The sequence below is a fragment of the Amblyomma americanum genome, chromosome 6 (genome assembly GCF_052857255.1).
Source record: "Amblyomma americanum isolate KBUSLIRL-KWMA chromosome 6, ASM5285725v1, whole genome shotgun sequence".
Classification (NCBI taxonomy): Eukaryota; Metazoa; Arthropoda; class Arachnida; order Ixodida; family Ixodidae; genus Amblyomma; species Amblyomma americanum.
The window spans coordinates 168,035,180-168,043,693 of NC_135502.1; the positions used below are offsets into that span (position 1 = coordinate 168,035,180).

General features: G+C 46.9%; 1 non-coding gene across 1 annotated transcript; it reads right to left on the bottom strand.

Moving 5' to 3' along the window:
• Window positions 1–2,653: 2,653 nt before the first annotated feature.
• Window positions 2,654–2,727, bottom strand: TRNAS-UGA (transfer RNA serine (anticodon UGA)). The gene has a single exon. It is a non-coding gene; the product is annotated as a tRNA-Ser (tRNA).
• Window positions 2,728–8,514: the final 5,787 nt, after the last annotated feature.

Here is an 8,514-nt window from a genome sequence, read left to right on the forward strand (position 1 = left end):
AAATTTATATGTTGCTGAAATCTCTCGGATCAAATTTAGATATTATTATGACGACCGAAACCTGGTATCGCAATGAGTTCAAAATATTTCGACTGTCTGGTTGTAAATCCTACTTTTTAAACCGGCACGACAACAGAGGTGGCGAAGTGATGATGCTGACAAATGATAGCCTACAGTGTTTAATCACTGAACAATTTTCTAAGTCAGCAACAGACAACGAAATATTAGCAGTCACATGCGGCGTTAACGTGTACTCCGTAATGTACCTCTCTCCCAGTAGCTGCTTCTCTATGTTTTCTGCATTTCTTGAAACATATTTAAACTGGATTAATGACGAAAGTTACTCATTAATCCTAGGAGGTGACTTATATATTAATTTCCTTCGAGTGTCGGGAGCACAGAGGTTCTAGAATCCTTGAAGAAAGTGCTTTAATGAACGCTATATGTTTGGCCACACGCGTTCAGTTTTCAACAGCGACTCTAATTGACGTATTCGTCAGGAACCTTTCTGCTGTACAGCTAACAGCAGACATCATCGATACGCATATTAGCGATCATTTGAACATTTTTCTCTCAACCAGTCATAGTCCCGGTAAAGAGTCTAGGAAGGCACCCTCTCCAAGTGTACCTTTCAGAAAAATAAATTCCACCAAACTGCAGCTTTTTATTAACGAACTTAGTCATGCAAATTGGACGAGCCTTTTTAGAGTTGCTTAGGCTGAACAAGCTTGTGATACCTTTTTAGAAATGTTTAAGGAAGTATACAATCGATGTTTTCCATACGAAACCACTAAGGCGCTACGTAAAGCAAGAAAACCGTGGATAACCAGAGAACAAATTATTGCTATAGATGAGAAAAACAGATTTTACCACCGGTTCATTAGTAGAAAAAATATAGACGACATACGGTGCTTTGAGGCTTACAGAAACAAGCTAAATAATTCTCTTCAAAGTGCCAGGAGAAGATATTACGATAATCTATTTAATCCTGAGGTTCTTAAAAGATCTGATCTCCTGTAGAAAAGAATCAACAGTTCTTGGCAGATATTCCACCACTGCCCCTCCTATATCTGTTTCTCTTGAGGGGAAAGTACTAAATGGGGCAGAATTAACTAATGCCTTTAATGATCATTTTGCTTCTGTGGCAAAAAGCACTTACGACGCCAAGTGCATAGAGAATTTTGATCTGCTTTCGGACAGCGCATTTCCCACCGCGTCGCATGAAATCACTGCCAATATACTGTCATTAAGTAACAGAAAAAGTGTAGACATTTATGACCTTCAAATCGTGCCAATTAAGCATTTTGTACATATTTCTTCTCCCCTCTAAAACATTTTATGAACCTAATTTTTTACAAGCAACCTTTCCTAGACGGACCGCATGACCAGTTTTTCCGACATGCACAATTTAATTACACCCTGTCAATTTGGCTTCAGAAAGAGGTGCTCTACCGAAACAGCCCTCCTAACCCAGAAAGAATACATTCTAGAATCGTTCGAAAAGGAATCGAATGCTTTAGGTAAAATTGTTGACTATTCAAAGGGATTCGAATGCCTGAACCGTAATTCTTTATTAACAAAACTGAAATACTATGGTTTTCTAGGAACATTTTTGGACCTTTTGGCATCGCATTTTGAACATCGATGCCAAATAGTAGCAGTATATGGTTCTGTGTCTAAAATAAAAGCTATACGTGCGGGCTCACCACAAGGTATCATATTAGGTGGTTTGTTATTTGCCTTTTATATTAAGGATGTGAAAATTGACAGTACATATAAATTTCTGATCTACGCTGATGATATGAGCCTATTTCTGGAAGGAGCAAACCAGTCTTAGTTTAGAAGAAGAGTAAATTCGCTATTGGAAAAACTGCACACCTGAAGTAATACTAACTCTTGAAAAATAAAAGCTGTTAAAACAAAGGCTGTGCTATTCCGGCCAAAGCAACGTAATATTGACAGCAACGTGGATTTGAGACTTGGTTCTGCAGATATAGAGTCTGTTCCCACATATAACAGCCTTGGAATACTTTTTCAACAACACATGTCGTGGAATGAACAAATAGTACCTGTAATAAGTAAACTTTCTAAAACAGTTGGAATATTGTGCAGGTTACGTTTTTTTTTCTTCTGCCGCAGAACATCAAACTATTAATTTACAAGTCTTTGTTTTTGTCACAGTTGTGCTATTGTTTCCTGGTGTGGGGTACCACAAAACAAACAAACAAACAAACAAACAAACAAACACAAACTATACAATCTGCAAGGAAAGCGGAACGTATTGTCGCCAACAAACCCCACGACGCCCACACTGAGCTCATTTTAAAAGCATTAAATCTGGCACCCGTAACTGTTATGTACGACAGTATGCTGTTATACCGTTATCAGGCGTCTCTTAAACATAACGACACATTCCTACAGCATCTTTCAGGCTATATATATAAATATATATATATATATACATATATTTATTTATTTATTTATTTATATATATATATATACTTATGAAGGGAGCTAACAGTCGCCGAAACCAAGGTGCATAGGGGAATGTTTATTTTTTTTTAATCTGTAGTGCTAATCAATGGGTTAATAATACTTAGATTATTCTATCGCTTAAAGAAAATTACCTATAAAGCACCAGAAAAAACAACCATGCCGCCAGTGGGATCCGAACCCACGACCTCCGAATATCACGTCCGGTGCTCTTACCAACTGAGCTACGGCGACGGCTGTCCAATCTGCTCCTCTCGTGGGCATTTATGTTTATTGGTTGTAAGCGAACTTTGAGAGTGTTCACCAGCGCCACCCTCGTCCATAGCGGCGGACGTAGCACGTCCTGTGTTACCGCGAGTGTGACGTGGAACGTCATCTAATGACAAGGGCGGAAACTGCGCGAGAGCCCTCTTATGGTACCTATGGCATCGAGACTGCCAGAACCGAGACCCCCGTTAAGCAATTAGCAGAAAAGGTAAAGAAAATGAGGGACTCGTTTTGACTCGCTTTGGACATGTAGCCAGAGTTTGCAACAAAGATCAACGTTGCAAGCGGTGTGGTGGTGGCCATGATTACAAAGAGTGCAAGGCAGATTTTGCTTGCGCTAATTGTGGAGGTGACAATCCAGCGAGTTTCAGTGGCTGCACATTCCGTGTAAGCGCCTTACACCGTCGCAAGTCCTTCATTAGTGGCCCCAAACCACAACCTACTGAGAAGACGATACATGGAAGTGAAGAGTTCCCTGCGCTCGAGTCGAAAGCTCGGGACGTGGTAGCAAGCAACGTCGCTGCACGACCTGATCCGAGCAAGTCGGCAACGGCCTCCGAGGGTGAGCTGGCTGTTCGATCTGCTTCTGCAAAAAGTGTCCTTGTTCCTCAGCGACCAGATCACAGCAAGACTCGACAACATGGAGGACATCCCTTTGCCTTTAAAGAGATGCAGACACCAGCTACCGTGGCCTGGAGTGGGTCCCAGTCCCCGTCTTTTGTCGAAGTGGTGTGCCAGTGCGTGCAGCAAAATAAGGAGCTCAAAAGCCGGAATCTCTCCGACCTTCTACGCGTTTTGTTTGATGTCCTGCGTTCATATAGCCAAGCGATGCAGCCTGGCACTTTGAAGAACTTTATACAGCTGGTGCTTTCCATTGAGACCTTGATCACCGCCTTCGCAGAGAACTTCAACTCCTAGATGGCTAGTTTTCTTCAACCTGTTGAAACTAAAAACCCTAGAAAAGTGCCGTTTATCATGCAATGGAACTGCGCTGGGATTATAAGTCGATTAGCAGAAGTAAAATTGTTCTTGAAAGAGACCTGTGTTCCAGTACTGGCCCTCTCGGAGGCTGGCTTGCCAAGCGGGAGGCCATTGCCGGGATACGTCGCCCAGAAGGATTGCAGCATAAAGTCTTTTCCCGCAGGAAGTACCGCCCTTTACATACGAAGTGAGATTCCTCATGTGGCTTTGAACGTCACCGATCTTTGCACCGACAATATTGAGGTAGTGGCTGTGAGGATTCGGCTCGCCTTCCGAACTCTGTCCATTGCATCAGTATACGTGTCCCCGCGGAAGAAGGTCGATATGGCTTTGTTCCTCTAGCAACTTTGTGATCGCTGCCCAGCACCCAGATTCATATGCGGTGACTTGAACGCGCACCACCCTGCCTGGGGTGACAGGAACACAGATCCGCACGGACGCCAACTTGTAGAAGTCATCGACAGGTTGGACCTGTGCGTGGCCAATGACGGAAGTCCCACTTTCTTTCGGCCTCCAACCTCACCCACATCTATAGACCTAACCTTACATTCACCTGACGTCCGTGTGCAGTGGTCAACTAGAGCTGACGGAACGGGAAGTGATCACTACCCGATATTTTTGTTTACTGCCGACTTCCATCTGCGTGGTCCTAAAATTTCCCATGTTGTTAATTGGGACAAATACAGGGAGCACTTAGCCTGTGTTTCCGGTGATGTGCCAGACAAAATGATTTATGCTAAGATGGCTGCTACTACGGCGCTCAAGCTACCTGATCATTTTCCGACTCCGGATTTAAAACTCAGGAACCTCTGCGCAGCGCGCAGAAGGGCGGAGCGACAACTGTTGCGGAAGAAGGACGACAGAGCCTTGAAGACAACTTTCAGCAGGCTCAACTCTGCCATTAGACGTCATGAGAACAAGCTCTGTAGGTCCCAGTGGGCATCCTTTTGCGCTAGTGTGACTGTTTTCTCACCGATAACGAGAATTTGGCGTGTCGTGGGCAGTCTTGCTGGTGGCTCTCGTCCGAGTAAACCTTTCGAGGCGCTTGCATTGCGCACGCAGAAACATCTCGTGGGTTTGGAAGAGGAATTTGCGGATGCATTTGTAAATTCCAGACCAGGAATTCATCCCTGCGCTATGCCTGCTACGTCTCCGTCTGTTATGGACGCCCCGTTCACACTTCGAGAACTACAGACAGCGCTCCGCAGCCTGCGGCATCGCTGTGCACCAGGTCCTGACGGCATTACCAATCAAATGTTACAGAACCTGCCTCTGGAACACCGGAAGATGCTCCTAACCTATCTCAATCGAGTGTGGGAGTGGTGACGTTCCCCCTTCATGGAAGGTGGCTTGTGTAGTGCCACTGCTGAAGGCCAGCAAAGAGATGACAGACACGGCCTCGTAGCGTCCTGTATCGCTGACGTCGTGTGTGGCTAAGCTCATGGAGAAGATGGCAAGTAAGCGTTTGTCTTGATGGCTTGAGGATAGAAGGGCACTACCAACATGCATGACTGGATTCCGCACAGGTTTAAGCGCGCAAGATAGCGTCCTGGACTTGATAAGCCACATTGAACATCAGAGTGCTTTTGGACTTTCATTTGGACTAGCTATTTTCCTAGACGTATCAAAGGCTTATGATAGCGTCCTCCAGAGCTCAATACTGAATAGTCTGTAGGTCATAGGCGTACAGGGCTATCTTCTGCGATTCATTCACTCATTTCTCAGTGATCGTAAATTTCGAGCGCGGTTAGGCAGTACAATGAGCTCCGGAAGGGCGGTATCGCGAGGGGTACCTAAGGGTAGTGTCCTGTCCCCAACGCTCATTAATGTTGTCATGGCTGGTCTTCCCGCAGAAGTGCAAAAACATTGTAGGCATGTCCACATGTCGATATAAGCAGACGTCATTTGTCTTTGGTTAACCGGATATCAACACAAACGCTTAGCGCTATTAGCTTGACAGGCCGTGCTTTCAGTTAAAAGTTACCTTCAAGGTGTTGCGTTGACTCTCTCGGTGGCAAAATCTGGCTTCGTCCTGTTTCCAGGTAGGAGACGACGGTATGCGCGGCTGAGCATAGACCTTGATCAGTCTTGCCTTCGTCAGGTTAACCACATATGGTTTTTGGGCGTCACTATTGACTCACGTCTACAGTGGCGACGAGCTGTGGACTCGATTGTGGCTTCACTATCTTCGCGTTTCATTGTGCTTCGTAGAGTTGCTAGTGAGCAATGGGGAACTATCCTGCTTCAATGATCAGGCTTCACGATGCCCTGGTGACATGTCGCATAATGTACCAGCTCCCTTTAATTTCCTCCTCGGTATCGCAGCTGGAACGCCTTGAGGTTTTGCACAGAATGGGACTAAGGAGGGCTCTAGGCGTTCCGCAGGCTGCTCCAAACAATTCAGTACTGTATGAGTCTCAATCGAAACCTCTTAAGCTAGCCGCTTCACAAAGACTTTTGCTGCAAATTGGCCGCCTCAGAGAGACTGTTGCCGGGAGAGCGCTTCTACAGCGCCTTCGAAAATACTTGGCTTTAAATACTCTTCGTTCTCTGGGTCTCGACCTTCGAGATCGACCTAAGACTTTGAAGCCACCTTGGTCCTTTCCGAGCCTCGATTGTTCCTTGACAATTCCCCACGTTCGCGCTAAGCGGAATTCTCCTTTAGCAGCAATGCGTTCGCTCGTACTGGAACATCTTGAGACCGAATAAGCCAGTCATCTTCAAATTTTTACAGACGGATGTGTGGACAAGGTCAGAGGATCTAGTGCAGCTGCTTTTCATATTCCGTCTTTGAAGTATGATTGGTCTGTTCGTTTTACTAAAGTCGTGTCCTCCACAATGGCTGAAAGCGTTGCCATTGAGGCAGCTCTAAAGAAGCTACAGTGTTGTAGCCTCAACCTACTGTCATAATTACGGATTCAAAATCTGCCCTTCAAAGGTTAGAGTACGGGTTCCCCACTGATGCCTTGAGTCTTAGATCCCTGCGTTTGGTGCAGAATCTACATAGCAAAGGCTGCTCTATACGTTTTCAATGGGTGCCCTCGCACATAGGTGTCTTAGGCAACGAGATAGCAGACAACCTCGCCCATACAGCTCTCTCCGGGATTCCAGTACATGGAGTCTCTCATGAAGTCAAGCAAATGTTCAGAAATGTGGTGTTGTGCCACTTCAGTTCTTTGTGGAGCTCTCCTCATCAGCCATGTGTGACCAAGGGTCTCAAAAGGTACCAAGCCACCTTGCTGCACCGCGTTCGCACGGATTCTGCTCGTACGCCGGCGTGGATGTATAAGACTGGCCTAGCGTTGTCACCATAGTGTTCACCGTGTGGTGTGGGTGGTGACATAGAACATTACCTCTTGTGCTGTACTTTGTACAACGCGGAAAGGGCTGTGTTTTTCGGATCCCTCAAGAAGGCAGGAGTTCCTCACAGTTCTCTTCAGGACATTGTTTTCCCGCGCGGGATCCAGTCGAGTAGAAGGGATTCTTCTCGCCTTCTTCTACTTTACCTGCAGGACACGGATTTGGCCTCCACATGGTGACCTCAGGAGTGTCTATTTGGGTTTTTGAGGACAGTGTTTCTGTGATTTCTATTTAGGTGTCGCTACGGTGGAGCAATTGCCGGCAGCAACTGCAAGGCTAATCCCACCGGTAGTTTACAACCACTCAACTCAACTCATTTTGGCAAACTTATGAAGGCGGCGGCGGCGGCGGCGGCGGCGGCTGCTGCTGCTGCCGCCGCTGCTGCTACTGCTGCTGCTGCTGCTGCTGCCGCCGCCGCCGCCTCTGCTGCTGCTGCTGCTGCTTCTTCTTCTTCTTCTTCTTCTTCTTCTTCTTCTTCTTCTTCTTCTTCTTCTTCTTCTTCGTGCGGCTCGCCTGACGTCTGCTAGATCCGCCGCTGAAGCCGTCGCGGAAATCGAGCATAACTTTATTTTATTATGGGACAGGTTGGCAGTAAAGGGATGACTAGAGAATTTCCTTTATTACTGCGCTGGCTAGTTCCAAAGCGCCCTGAGCTGCGGCATCGATGCGAAACCAGCTAGGCTTAGCGACGCGTACGGCAGCCGGGAAACAGCGCAGTTCGTCGCCTTGGCGTTCCCGCAGGCGGCGTCGTTGCGGAAAGCGCGGCTGTTGCGCAGGCATGCTGTCGTTGCTCGAATATAGCAGGCGGCCTTTCTGATAGCATGGCTGTTTTGTCTTTTTTGGTGCGAACGTGAAGTAAACCGAGCCTGCTCGCCGGCAGGCCAGCCTGGATCCCGTCCGCCGCCGTAATAAAAATCAGCTTAAGATTGTTTTTGACGTAAGAAATGAACGTCGAGACAGAACAATGTGACAAATGTATCATTTCTGAGGATCGTTGGTCAACACCGAGTTGCCGGTAAAAGCAGCAACTTTGATACGAGCAAAATTTCTCGCCAGAATCGCCTCGCAAGCTGCCGCTGGCCCGCCGTTGCGGTCCGGCTTGCCTGTCGCCCGCAGCGGTCCGCTAGCTCCGCAGCCGAAGGTGTCGCAGAAATTGACCACAATTTTAGTTTATGGTGCGATTATACTGTTAACAGCAAAGCGAATTAAGAGACATTATAGCGCAGGCTACTTGCGAAGCGGCGTCCGCTGCGCGAGGCAGCAGTGCAGTTCGTCGCCTGGCGCGACCGCTGGCGGTGCCGTTGCCGAAATCTCGCTACTAGTGCGAGCATGCTTTGGCGCTGCTCGTGTATAGCAGGCGGTGTTTCTGATAATATAGCTATTTTGTCTTTTCTGGTGCGAACTTCAACACCA